This window comes from Manis pentadactyla, chromosome X (genome assembly GCF_030020395.1).
Source record: "Manis pentadactyla isolate mManPen7 chromosome X, mManPen7.hap1, whole genome shotgun sequence".
In the NCBI taxonomy this organism is placed as follows: domain Eukaryota; kingdom Metazoa; phylum Chordata; class Mammalia; order Pholidota; family Manidae; genus Manis; species Manis pentadactyla.
In genome coordinates, this window is record NC_080038.1 from 129,491,069 (window position 1) to 129,506,224 (window position 15,156).

General features: G+C 37.3%; 1 long non-coding RNA gene across 1 annotated transcript; it reads left to right on the forward strand.

Annotated features, from left to right (window-relative positions):
• The first annotated feature begins 6,216 nt into the window (after positions 1-6,216).
• On the forward strand, positions 6,217-9,798 carry LOC130681941 (uncharacterized). The gene is made up of 3 exons (XR_008995229.1): positions 6,217-7,189; positions 8,886-9,045; positions 9,203-9,798. It is a non-coding gene; the product is annotated as an uncharacterized LOC130681941 (long non-coding RNA).
• Positions 9,799-15,156: the final 5,358 nt, after the last annotated feature.

Here is a 15,156-nt window from a genome sequence, read left to right on the forward strand (position 1 = left end):
TGGCTTTGAAGGCACCTAAATGCTTGCTCCCTTGTGTTTAGTCTTACACCACAATTTCTTTATGAAAACAATATATTTTTAAAATTAATGCTAAAGAAAAGTGAATATGTCACTGGAAGACCATCCTAATGTAAAGTAAACAGAATTAAAATGAATTTAATGGCCTCTAAAGTCTAACCTAAGCTCCAATCTTGTATTTCAAGCTACCTGGAGACAGTCTCTGCTTGGATGGTCGACTATCACCTCAAACTCTCTATGTCGAAAACTAAATATTTCATCTTTGCTCCAAACCATCTCCCTATCCTCTTTTCTTCATTTCAGTTGAGGGCACTGCCATGCCTCCATCACTGAAGCCTGGAAACCTTGGAGTCATCCTAGATCCCTTTCCTCCCTTTACCTGCCCTTTCACAGGCTACTAAGTTCTGGTTTTTCTACCTTTGACTTGCCTCAGCCTCTTTATTTCCACTGCCACCATCTCGGTGCCGGTTCTTGTCACACCATGGCTGGACTCCTGGAAGAACCCAGTCACTGGTCTGATTTCATTCTATCCTAACCACTGCCAGATTAATTTTCCTATAAGCCTGGTTTTAGCATGTCACACCTCTGCTCAGCATTCTATAAGGGTTGACTATTGTTTATTGTATTGAGTCTAAATTAACCATTCAGGAGCCTTCTATTATTTCAGAACATAAACCCACGGCTCTAGCCAAGGTTCCATTTTCACTGTGTCAGTATAAACCACAAACCACATTCATTCTTATGTGTAGGCCTGTGTTTGCGTTTGTGTGTCTTTCCATCTCCTCTAATTTACACATCCTTCTATCTTTCAGGGCCTATGTCAAGTCACAGTTCCTCCATCAAGCTCTCCCTGACTTCTCTGGCTTACATGGAGTGACCTGTGTCTGTGGCCTATACCATGATATTGTCACTCCTAATCAGATGATACAGTAACACAGTTGGGAAAACTGGGTGCCAGCCCTGGCCATGCCTCTGACCCAATATGTGCCATTGGAAAAGCCCCTCCCCTTCTTTGGGCCTTGGTGTCCTCCTAAGAAAAATGAGTTTAACTATAATAGTGTTTCTCAAACACCAGTCATTTGCACAGCATCTTCATGTTTGCTGTACGTATGATCTGCCTCTACTTTTACTTAAAATTTTTCTATCTTGCTTTTTTATTGAAACATTTTTATTGTGGTAAAACATATATACCATAAAATACGCCATTTGAAACATTTTTAACTGTACACTTCAATAACAGTCAGTATATTCACAATGTTGGGCAACTGTCACTGCCATTCACCTCCAGAACTCCTCCCATCTTGCAAAACTGAACAGACAAATTAAACACTAACTCCCCATTTCCCCCTCCCCAGCTCCTGGCAACCACCATTCTACTTCCTGTCTCTCTAAATTTGACTACTCTAGGGACCTCATATAAGTGGAATCACACAGTATTTGCCCTTTTGTATCTGGCTTATTTCATTTAGCATGTTCTTAGGGTTCATTCATTTTGCAGCACATGTTAGAACTAGGTATACTCTTAATAATAGGAAATTATTGTATCTCTGAGCTCATTGTTTTGTGGGATGTCTATATTTTCCCAATATACATAAAAATAAAGTTTGTGTGCCTCTGTTCCATCAATAGTATGCCCCACACTCTGGGAAACACCTGACTCCATCATCCCCCCAGGCCTGTCAAGTCCTAAAAATACATGGATCGCTGGAGCAGGGGTTTTCAAACATGACTGATTATCAGAATTCCTCAAGTGACTTTGAGAAAAGACCTGGGCTCTATCCCAGACCTACGGAATCAGAATCTCTGGGGATTCTGTGAGTCTGGGAACCTGGGAGTCTGTGTGTTAACAAGCTCCTAAAATGTTGATGATCAACCAGTTTTGGAGCCACTATTCCATGACTGACTTGTGGGCAGGGTGCCAGAGCTATGCCTCTTACATTTGCAACAGCACAGTGCTTGTCACAGAGGTCAAATTAAAAAATATTGTATTGACTGATAAATTGAGAATTTCCAGAAATAGAAGGGAGATAAGACTTTAAATTAATTTCTTCCTTTTCAGCAGTGTTCCCCCCTCCACACACAAGTTCCTCTGTAAAATAGGAGTAGTGACACTCTACCTTATGGGGTTGCTCAAATCAGATAACACGTGGGAAAGCAATGGCTGTTATTACATGAAAAGTTGTTATACACTTCCCATAAGCCCAGCATCATGCCAGGAGCTGTGGAAGGTAGACAAGAAGTTTAAAACATGATTCCTGCTCTAACAGAGCTCAGGATCTGCTCAAGGAAACTAAACTAACACAGCTGGAACAAGTGAGGAGCAATGACTTCTGAGTGGGGCAGAAATACAAGCCAGGTGCACTCTGGGTAGGCTTCATGGGTAAGACTTGAGCTGAGCCCTGAAGGAAAAATAGGACACTGAGAGAGATGGGAGAGGAGGCCAGAATATTCTAAGAGAGGGGAATGGCATCAGACGTGGCTGAGGCAGTTACCTATGTGATATATTTAAGTTGGCGCAATAAAGACTTGTCTCATCACTTAACACCCTGAAATAACTCTGGATATTTGACTGTTTAGAATTCTGTTCCTTAGGATGGCTCTTCTGGAAATGCAAACACACCTGGGCTAGTTTGTGTATGACTTCATTTACACCTTAGTGTGCATTAGTTAAATCAGAATGCTTTCTCCCCAACATCTGGACGAGATGGGTGGGCTGAGGGATGAGACTCTGATTGGTTGAGGTGCAAGAAGGGGCCATTTTGGACCCCCAGAAACAGTTTCAACTGGGAATCAAGAAAACAGCATAGGGGCCCAGAGAGGGCAGCAGGTATCAGAGCTCTAAATTGTCAATGATGACATCACTTGGAGTATGAGGAGGGGGACAAGTCCTAACCAGAATCTGTTTCAAATGGCTTCTTTCACTGATGTGCTTGGAGGCTCTTGCAAACCAGGATAACATGCAGATGTATATTAGTAAAGCATCAAGCTTCCACACTGGGCAAATGAAGATTTGTCACAGATGGATCATTTCATTTGATGAGTGTTTGGGAGGATGGACTGTGACAGGCATGGAGATGCGGTTCTTTGAAACTAGGGGTGTAAAAGGCTCTTTTCTTTCTCTTCATACCCAGGCTTTCTCTTCCAGTTCCTTTCCAGTTTGACTCCTGGGCTTGACCTCGGGTTGGAAAAAATTTCCTTTGGAAAGGCTCTGTTTTTTTCACCCGGAGTCTACTGCTGACAGCAGAACCTGTTTCTCAAATAGGTGTGATAAATGACAGAGGCCATTTCTTTTCCTTCTCTGGACTCTGAGGAAGCTGGTCTCCCCCACAGGGCTATACTTGGGGCATCTCTTCCTGACCAGCCCTCCACTCTCTGCAGCCATAATACCAGTGAGTTCAGCCACCTAGCCAGCCTTTATTTGGCTTGGCAGTTCCCCGGCTAACATAGGCAAAGGTATTTAGGAAAATGTTCAAAAAACTTGACACTGGGACTTCAGGAGTAAGCCTATGATAGGAAGGCCTATCCACCTTTCTTTTATTTTACTACTTTCCTCACAGAGCACTTGCCCTGCCTATGGGACACTTTGTTTTTCTGCCCCTATTAGGCATGACATATTCAAGCACTGAATTAATTCACAAATTAGTACTTCCAAGCTCACACTGTACTAAGCTCCGTGTGGTAGACAGGAACTGGAGGGCAAGGCCACATCTTCAAACAGCAGATATCTCTCTTTCTCCCCTCCATACACACCCACACAGAGAGAGAAAGAACATTTAGTTCCCAAGATGAGGCAGTAGAAGGTTAAGGTCAAAATTGTTGTGGGGGAAGAGCAATCAGTGTCAACAGAATTTGGAAAAGGAAGGGTGAGATCCAGGAGGGGAAGTGGTTCAGTAAGGTTTCCAGTAGGAAGTGGCTGTGAGCTGGACTTTGACAGATGAGCTGCACTGGGAATGTATCTTTAGGTAAGTTTTGTCATCTAACACCCTTGAGGGAAGAATTTCAAACAGTCCCTGAGGAATCGCAGCCTACTATTCAAGGCCTTCAATTATATGGCCCTACGTCCTCACCTTCCCCTTCCAAGAGCAATCCTAATGTTCGGCTACCCAGGCTTCCTCACCCACCTCCATTTACATCTGGTCTCTTGAGCATCCCCGTTCATCCATGCCTTGGCTTTCTTTGCACTTCACTTTTACAACTTAATTCCCCTCCAATTTTCCAATGTTATCAATTCCTTGCCAAGTTCAAAAGTCATTTCACGACTGGTCCCTCCCTGCCAACACACATCTAGTCATGTCTCCTTCCATGAACTTCTTCAACACATAAGACAGGTCTCTCCCATTTGATACACCACATATAAACCACTTGTTGTAACAGTTAACAATGGGATGTGATTGGATGCAGCAAAAGAAGTTCTAATAAGGCAGTTCATAGCAATACAAGTTTACATTAAGAAACAAGAAAAAACTCAGATAAACAACCTAACTTTATACCTCATGGAACTAGAAAAAGAAGAACAAACCAAGTGCAAAGTTAGTTGAAGGAAGGAAATAACAAAGATCAGAGCAGAAATAAATGAAATAGAGTCTAAAATGACAATAGAAAAGATCTGTGAAACTAAGAGCTGGTGTTTTTAAAAAAGACTAAACAATACAGACAAACCTTTAGATAGACTTACCAAGAAAAATGGGATAGGAGTCAAATAAATAAAATTATAAGTGAAATAAGAGGCATTACAAATGATACCACAGAAATACCAAGGCTCATGAGACTACTATGAACAACTACATGCCAATGAATTGGACAACCCAGAAGAAATAGATATATCCCTAGAAATATACAACCTACTAAGACTGAATTGTGAAGAAATAGAAAATAAGAATAGACCAATTACTAGTAAGGAGATTAAATCAATAATCAAAAACCTCTCAACAGAAAAGTCCTGGACTAGATGGCATCGGGGTGAATTATACCAAACATTTAAAGAAGAATTAATACCAGTCCTTCTCAAACTCTTCCAAAAATTACAAAAGGAAGAAACACTTCTAAACTCATTTTATGAGACCAGCATTACCCTGAAAACAAAACCAGAGACACTACAAGAGAAGAAAATTATAGGTCGATATCCTGATGAACATAGAAGCAAAAATCCTCAACAAAATATTAGCAAACTAAATTCAACAATACATGAAAAGGAGCATATCTCATGATCAAGTAGGGTTTATTCCAGGGATGCGAGGATGGTTCAACATCTGCAAATCAATCAGTTTGATATACCACATTAACAAAATGAAGTATAAAAAACATATGATCATCTCAATAGACGCAGGTAAAGTATCTGACAAAATTCAACATCCACTCATGATAGCTCTCCAATAACTGGGTTGAGAATGTAAGTCAACATAATAAAGGCAATATATGACAAGCCCACAGCTATCATCCTTAATGGTGACACTGTAAGCAAACCATTCTTACATGAATCCATTGATATACAGAAAGAAAGCTTAAGAGAGAGAGGAAGCAATTGAAAGCATGTGGGTAATTCTATCTATTGTTCCATTCAATAAGCTTTGCCCTGTGAAAAAGACAGATGCACCCCTATGTTTATCGCTGCACTATTTACAATAGCCAAGATATGGAAGCAACCTAAATGTCCATCAGTAGATGAATGGATAAAGAAGATGTGGTACATATACACAATGGAATATTACTCAGCCATAAGAAGAAAACAAATCCTACCATTTGCAACAGCATGGATGGAGCTAGAGGGTATTATGCTCAGTGAAATAAGCCAGGCGGAGAAGGACAAGTACCAAATGATTTCACTCATATGTGGAGTATAAGAACAAAGGAAAACTGAAGGAACAAAACAGCAGCAGAATCACAGAACCCACGAATGGACTAATGGTTACCAAAGGGAAAGGGACTGGGGACGATGGGTGGGAAGGGAGGGATAAGGGTGGGGACAAAGAAAGAGGGCATTACGATTAGCATGTATAGTGCATGGGGGCACGGGGAGGGCTGCACAACACAGAGAAGACAAGTAGTGATTTTACGGCATCTTACTACGCAGATGGACAGTGACTGTGAAGGGGTATGTGGGGGGGACTTGGTGAAGGGGGGAACCTAGTATACATAATGTTCTTTCTGTAATTGCAGATTAATGATACCAAAATAAAAAAAAATAAGCTTTGCCCTGGAGTTAACTTGAACTGTGAGATGTGAATTCACTCTTCCCTTATATGGTCTCAGTTCCTGTGGGCCTCTCACTGTGTGATTCTCATGCTTAAATATATGTGCTTTATAAATTCAACATGGCCCCTAAATGCAAGCCAATTGGCTTAGTTCTCAACTAAAGAAAGAATGATCTGGTATAATGTTGGTATAAACTTGTGTTAGACTTACTAAAAAACGGTATGTCTCTCCAATGTAGCACCTTTCGAAGGAATTTTTGAGGGGTATTTTGTTTGTTTGTTTTTCATCAGGAATCTAACGCCTCATATGATAGGACTTCCCCATACTTGTCTTGTTTCCCCAGCTGGTGTGAAAACTGTGTGAGCAGGACCTATGTTCTAAACTTCTTTGCATTCTTCCAAAGCGCCTAGCAAAGCAACTTGAAAATAATAGGAGCTAAACCAGTCAATGTTAAAGAGTATTCACTAGACACACATTAATTTTTGCAGCAAGTTTAAGGTTACTGAGACACCCCTAAGCTCCCCGCAAAGTGGAAGGAAAGATTTGTGCTATCAATCACGTATATTCCATGACTTGTTGGCATCCTCTGGGCTATTTCTAGAGATGGAATCTGTCTGTTCCCATCCCTAGCTGGATCAACTGAGCACCTGGCAGTTTCCTATTGATGCCTGTTCAGCTGTCACCTTCAGACTCCTGGTTGTGTTTGCTCAATGTGTCTCCTAGAGCAGGCCTGACTATTTTGGGTCTAAGCTACAGCTGTCAGCGTTTCAGGCGTACCTCACGTATTTCTAGTATTAGTTGGAAATACTTGAAGCCTGAAAAAGTAACTATAATGTTCTGAGTATGAAGGAAATATTTAGGCAAGTATCAACTGGCAGCATATAAGGCTAACTAAGAAAAATCAAGTCCCTGGTGATAAAATGAGATGAGAACAACATAGCTAAGCCATCTTGAATTACTTGCATTTTAGTAGCGTGGGGTGAGTTACCGAACTATGTTATTTTTATTGGTATGCAATTATGGGCTTACCAAATGTGAGATGGTTTGCCTAAATGTGAAATGACAAATTGAATGCATTTGTTTTGCTCTAATAGAGAATAATTATAATTCCTCAGTTTAAAAAGTCATTCTGTTTATACACTTGTCCTAAGGATGCTTTAAAAGTCAAGTTGTACCTCTTGACCTCATTCTTTTTAATATTTGATAATAATTTCTGCTCTCCATTCTGACAGGATACAGTATTGACCTGGGGCAATTATGCTGTGGCTCTGTACCAAATTATTAAGATATGATTTGTTCTCTTGGACTCAGGCCTAGGAAAAGTATAGAGTAAATTTTATGGCATGGCTAGGTACCAAGGCAAGATGAAGGTGATAGAGACTTCTTCAACTTCCAAGATCAAATTAAATTTGATGATTTAATGTAAGCCAGTTCAGTCACATGTTCTTATATTTAACAGTTATTTTGGATTGCTTTATTTGGGTGTGTCGGGGAGGTGTCAAATCGCTCTTCATTTTTGTCTCTTAATAATTTTGTTTTTTCACAGTTTTGTTTATATAATGTGTAATGGGAAAAAAACTTTAAAAATAACCAATAAATCCTCTGTCACTAAGATCCTCCAGATAAGAGCTATTAGTGGAACGAAAGGTTCTGGACATGAAGGATGAAGTTATTATGGCACGAATGAAACGAACACCATAGGCTCAATACTTGAAAGGACTGATTATCTTCACTTTCTGTCTATATTTACAGACTTCTTCCCAGATTATTTTGATGCAGGTAATCCAGGGACTACACTTTGAGAGTCACTACCTTAGAGACTAAACACAGTCATGTCCATGGTCTAAAGAAAATTAAAACCTTAGGAGTCATTGCCTTTAGACTCTTTTAAAATTTTTCTTTTCATGGAAATATGTGCCTTTATGATAATTCTAATCTTGCTTCCTTCTAGCCAATAAATTATTGATAAAGAGATTATTGAAGTAGATCATGTGTTGACGAATTTGAAAACTTAAGTTTTCAGCCCTAGCACTAATTTATGGTCTAATTTTGACTTAATCAGTTACTTATTTTCCCTTTTTGTAAATTGAAAGTCCATCTAAGAAACATGTGGCAAATTCTGGGTGAAAACCACTGAGAAAATGCTTCTTGTAACATAAAATGATTTTTTTTCCTAATATGGTTTCCAGCAAAAAAAAAAAAAAAGACACACAGTTAAATTTGAATTTCAGATACATGACTCATTTTTGGCATAAGTATACCCAGTGCAATATCTGGGATATACTTATACTAAAAATTAATTGGTTATCTGAAATTCAGATTTAACTGGGCATCCTATATTATATCTGGCAACACTATCTCTACCAACACCCTTTTCCTGGAGCCCACACTTACTTTCCAAGACCTGGGGCAACCAAAGAAAGCATTTTTTAACTCAAGGCCAGGAAGGAAACGAGCACTTATTTAGCATAATATATAGCACAGGAGAAATGCTAACAGGAGATTAACCTTCCACACATGAGAAATCTAGGTGTCTTCTGGTGATGAGGTGTGAGAGACTACTGTGGGGGAAGGGAAGGGAGGACAGAGAGTGATGGGACAAACACACACATGAAATCCCCAAGTATGTCCAATCAATTATTCAAAGAAGGTGACCCAACTTGGTTTTCTTATAGCCTCAGAAGAAAACGGGGAACCAAGGACTTCTTCAAAGAGAGAACTTCTGTCACTTTTCCACTGTCACCTCCAAAGGGAATACGGCATTTCTATACCAGACAGCATAATCTGGGAAACACCACTTGGCTCTTCCATTAACTCCTATGTCCTTCCACAACTGTGAGTCAAGAATTTAGGTGGCAAAACTCAGTGCTCTCTGGGTTCCACAAGCTCCTCTCCCCACAGGCAGGTTTTGCAAGGGGTGCTCAGCCTCTTGTGTTACGCAGCTATATTTTGAAAAACCCATCTTAACTCCTCTCTTTCCTCCAAGACACAGGTCTTTCTTCCTTGCAGCTCCTGTTGGTCTTCACCAACTAGTTCACTTTTCTTGCCTTCAGCTCTCCAAGAGCCAACATATCTCTTTGCTGTCATTTTGATCTTCCTGCCAAGATATGGATTTACAATGGCAAGCAACTGCTTTGCTCTGAATTCAGCCAAATAGGGGTACTTGGAGGTCACAGGTAACTGATGAGGGTGGAGGTGGTTTCAAAAAGTACAAGAATGTTCTTCATGATAAAAAGAACGAATGCTTGATAGTAACTATACCAGTTGGTGTGAGGATTTAATAATGTATATAACTTTTGAATCATTATGTTGTATACTTGAAACCAATATAATATTGTATATCAACTATACTTCAATTAAAAATATATCAAAAAAGAACGCATGCTTATTGGAAAAAATTCAAACTAAATATAAAAGAAAGGAAAATAAAATACCTTTAATCATAAGACCCAGAGATAACTACTCTGAACATTTTGCTGAGCATTTTTCAATATTCATTCATTTCTTCAAAAGGTATTTATTAGTGCCTCTCAGGCACTAAACACTGTTTTAGACTCAAAGGGAACATCAATAGATAAAGCAGAAAAACAAAACTCCTACTCTCATGGCCCTACTTACATACACACAAGAAACACATACATACATATAATTTTACATTAATGGGCTTATATTATATATGCTATTTTATAACCTATTTCATGTAATAATATGTTGAGGACCTCTTTATATGTCAATAAATATTGATTTATGGCACCCTCTTAATATCTGTCCAGCATGTTTCATGGTATATATACCATGATTCATTTAACCTTTAATCATCTCCCAATAGACATTATTTCCAGTTTCTCTATTATAAAAAATAGTGTGATGAGTATACATGTACATGTACATATTTGCATGCTTGTCCAATCATCTTAATAGGGTAAATTCCTGGTTTTACTCCTACCTTGCTTGCTATTTCTTCTCAGTCTCTTTTGTACTTCCCCTTCTCTGCTTGACCTCCAAACGTTAATGCATCCCAAGGCTAAATCTTTAGTCCTCTTTTCTAGCTTCAATACACTATAGATTGTCTCATATAATCAATCCCATGATTTAAACAGTATACGCTGATGACCTCCAAATTTATATCTACAATCTTAGCATCTCCTCTTGAGCTCTAGGTTCATATATCCCAGTGTCTTGGAATATCCACTCGTATATCTGTCACAGAATCTCAAATTTAATGTGACCAAAGGAGAATGCTTAATTTTACCACCAAAATGTATTCCTACCTCAGTCGTCCATCCTTTAGAAAAATGGCATCACCATGCACACTGTTATTCAGGACCCAAACGAAGCATCAGATCTGATTTCTCCTCTTTTCTTTACTCTCAGCCCTCTTTCAAGTCTACCTCCAGAGGATAGTTCAAATCCGTCCCTTTCTCTCTATATTTACTGCAACACTCACTTGCTACTATCTTAATCCAGGCCATTCCAGCCTTTCACCCAAGCTACTGCATTAGCCTTTCTAACTGGTCTTTCAGCTTCTGCTGCCCCTCTACAGTAGCTAAACTTATCTTTTAAAGATATAAATCAGATCTTGTTACCTCAAAGCTTGAATCCTTCTAATGGTTTCAAGTCACACTCAAAATCAAATAAAAACTTGTTACATGTCTACAAAATCATCTAGCCCCCATTTAATCATTCTACCCCATCTCATGCATACTTCCTTTTGCTAGCCATTCTCCAGCCACAGAGGCCTTTTTTTCTATTTTTTGAACACAGTAAACTCATTGCTACCTCAGGTCAGGAAAGTTGCCTCTGCCTAACACACTCTCCTAAATATTCAGATGCCTGCCTCCTTTTTTTCCAGGTTGTAGCTCATATATCACTACTCTAAGAGGTCTTTGCCGATCATCCCATATAGAGTGATAGAGTAGCCTCCACCCTGTCATCCTCTATTTCATTACCCTGTCTTACTGCCTTTATAGTACTTGCAATTATATGAAATTAATTATCTTGTTTGTTTATATATTTACTTGTTTATTCTCCTCATTCCATGAGAGCGAGTGCTTTGTACATCTTGTTCACCACTGTACTTCCATATCCTAAATCAGTACTTCACCCAGTGTAGGTGCTCAATATAGAAAAACTTCCATTATTTAATCCCTTCTTTACTTACTGTCCTGATTTATCAACTCTTTCCATTCCTCCTGTATAACGTATTGACTGATATCTGCGAAATGCTGAATGCTTGAAGCGAGTAGGCCATTCCTTAATACATCCATACACTTTTGCTCACACCAGTTGAGCTGTATATTTACAAGAGCCAGTTGTGCTGTCCCCAGTCTTGTGCTCTGTAATTTAAATAACTATTCTATAAACTGATGACATACAAATGTGAAAATGAAGAGCTCTTTCTAGAAAATTTGAATGCTTTAGAGAGTCGCAATAAGGAAGACCCCCCCAAACCCCAACACATGTTGGATTGTGTATAGACAAGACAACCATAAAAGCCTGTGGAAAATAATAATGATTAGAAGGATTGCTTTCTAAGTATCTTTAAGATACTGAGCCACTTTTAAAAATTGGAAACTGCATATTGAAAACAATGTATTATGAGTATACTTTACATAAAGACAATAGGAACTAAGATCGAAGAAGTCCAAGTCTTCAGTAAGATAAATAAAATAAATACAAACCCAGAATATCATAGTGAAAACAAATAGAATGCCCTCAAAATAACCACAAAGACAAACTACAAAAACTGACTGACATAAAAAGAATAGACTGAAAATAGATAGCAGACAATAGACTTCCCATCAGCAACAACAGAACTCAGAAGACAATGGAATATTTGCAAGTGCTAAGGAAAAATAGCCATTAACTTAAAATTTTATATAGAGAGTTGAATTATCATTCATGAATGAGGGCAAATCAAATAAAATCCTTTTCAAACAAGGATTAAGAGAGTTCATTAGTCACAGACCCTCATGAAAAGAACTATTAAAGAATATATATCAAGAAGAAAATTGAACCCAGATTAAAGGAGTAAGGTTGAAGAAACAATGGAGCAAACAATTTGATAAACATATAGGCACTTGTAAATAAGCATCAGCGTTAATACAGGGTTTCTTTTTGGCATAATCAAAAATCAAACCAAATTCACCTGTTCTAAAATTGTAATTTATATCTCAACAGGGCTTTTTTTAAAGTCAAATAATAACAATATAATGACCAGTTTTGGGTGGGTATTGAAAAGTAAGGTGGAGCCAAGTTATTGTTCAAGATAGGAAGTAGAAGACTGAAGATAAAGAGAGGTAGTCTGCCCAACAAAAGAAACCATCAACAAAATGAATAGGTAACCTACTGAATGGAAGAATATATTTGCAAATGGTATGTCCAACAAGGGGTTAATATCAAAAATATATAAAGAACTCATACAACCCAATACCAAAAAATAAATAATCCAATTAAAAAATGGACAGAAGACCTGAATAGCCATTTTTCCAAGATGACATAAAGATGACCAACAGACACATAAAAAGATACTCAATATTGATAATCATCAGGGAAATGCAAATCAAAACCCCATTGAGACATCACCTCACACCAGTAAGAATGGTTAATATCAAAAGGATATGGAGAAAAAAGAACTCTTGTGCACTGTTGGGAATGCAAATTGGTGCACTCACTATGGAAAACACCATGGAGGGTCTTTAAAAAATTGAAAATAGAAATGCCATACAACTCAGTTATTCCACTTCTGGGAATTTACCTGAAGAAAACAAAATCACTAATTTGAAAAGGTTTATGTACTCCTATTTACAATAGCCAAGATATGGAGGCAACCTAAATGTCCATCACAGATGAGTAGATGAAGAAAATGTGGTACATATATACAATGCAATATTACTCAGCTATAAAAAGAATGAAATCTTGCCATTTGTGACAATATGGATAGACCTAGAGGATATTATGCTAAATAAAGTAAGTCAGACCGAGAAACACACATATCATATGATTTTACTTATATATAGAATCTGAAAAACAAAACAAATGAACAAATAAACAAATAAAACTCATAAACATGGAGAACAAACTGGTGGTTGCCATGGGGGAGGGAGATGAGGGAATGGGCAAAATAGGTGAAGGAGATAAACTTCCAATTATAAAATATATAAATCACAGGGATGAAAAGTACAGCATAGGGAGTATGGTCAATAATATTGTAATAACTTGGTACGGTGATAGATGGTAACTACATTTGTCATGGTGAGCATCACTTATTGTATGTAATTGTTAAATCACCTCTGTTATGCACCTGAAACCAATATAATATTGTATATCAACTATACTTCAATAAAAAGATAGGAAGTAGAGGATTGAAGATAGGAATTAGAAGGCTGTAGTTAAAACATACTAAGTTTATTTATTATTCAAGGGATGAACAGAAATATATATTAACCAAAGGTTTGGTCCAGTCAATGGGTGCATGTAAAAATTGTACAGGTAACCACTGAAGTAACAGAAATACAATTTCCAAAATTTTAGAGAAATGCAGGAAATATTTAAAAAATTAATCCAAGGCAGGAAAGAAAGAAAAGAGAAGCAATGCAAAACTATAGTAACAGAAAATAAGATGGGAAAATAAATTTAAATGTAACTGAAGCACAACAAATAAAAAGAGATTAATGCCTATTTAATCACATTTTAAAGAAACACCTGTAAATGATAATTTCATAGAAAGTTTGAAAGTAAAGGAATAGAAAGGTATAAACCAGGAAAATATTAACCAAAGGAGAGCTTATATAACTATATCAGATTTTAAAACTTAATGGCAAAATATCATTAGGAATAAAGAGGTCATTACCCATTAAAAGGAACACTTTAGCAAGACACTATAATAATCCAAGTGTATCTGGCAACAGATGCACTAAAGATATAAAAAAAAATCTCATAATATTTTAAACCCTATGCTAATAAATTTGAAAATGGATGAAATAATCATTGTCTAATCCAGAGAACAGCAAAAGAAAAAAGTTCTCTCACTCATTTTATAAGGCTAGTGCAATTTGATCCTGGAATCAGACAAGAACAGTACAAGAAAGGAAAATATTGGACAAATTCACCTGTAAACATAGATGCAGTATTCTGAAATAAAATAAATCCAAATCCAAATTTATGCATATGATCATGTGACCATATTCCAGGAATGCAAGGACAGTTTCACACTAAAAATATCTGTTGATGTAATTCTCCATATAAATTGATTAAAGGAGCAAAGCCAAATAATCACTGAAATAATGAAAAACAAGTTGATAAAATACCCATTCATGATTTTAAAAATATCTTGCAAATGAGCAATAAGAGGAAACTTCCTCATTCTGATAAAGGACATCTACCAAAAAGCTACAAGAATCATGCTTGATAAAAGATTACAAACATTTACTTTAAAACTCAGGAAAAAAAAGATAGGGATAACTGCCATTACCGCTTTTGTTTGACATTGCAACTGAAGAACCAACAGACAATAGCCTAAGAAAAATAAATAAATAAAATATATGAGAATTGGAAAGGAAGAAAAAAATCATAATAATTGCAGATGATATGGTTGCCTACATAGAAAATACAATAGAATGTACAAACCATTAGGGCTACTAAGAGAATGCAACAAGGGTGCCGGATATAGTAATATGAGAAATTGGTATCATTTCAATACACCAGAAACAACCATTTAGAATATGCAACTTTTTAAAAGGAGTGATATTAATGAAAAATATATTCTTAGCATCAATGACACTTCAATAATATATAGGCTCTAGGAATATATACAGAAAAGTTGTGTAAAACCTTCATGGAAAAAATTATGAAAAATTCTGAAAGTCATAAAAGATGATCTTATGCTTCCATTCCAGTACAAGATGATGTAAAAGTACTTTTCCCTATTCTTCTCACTAAGTATAG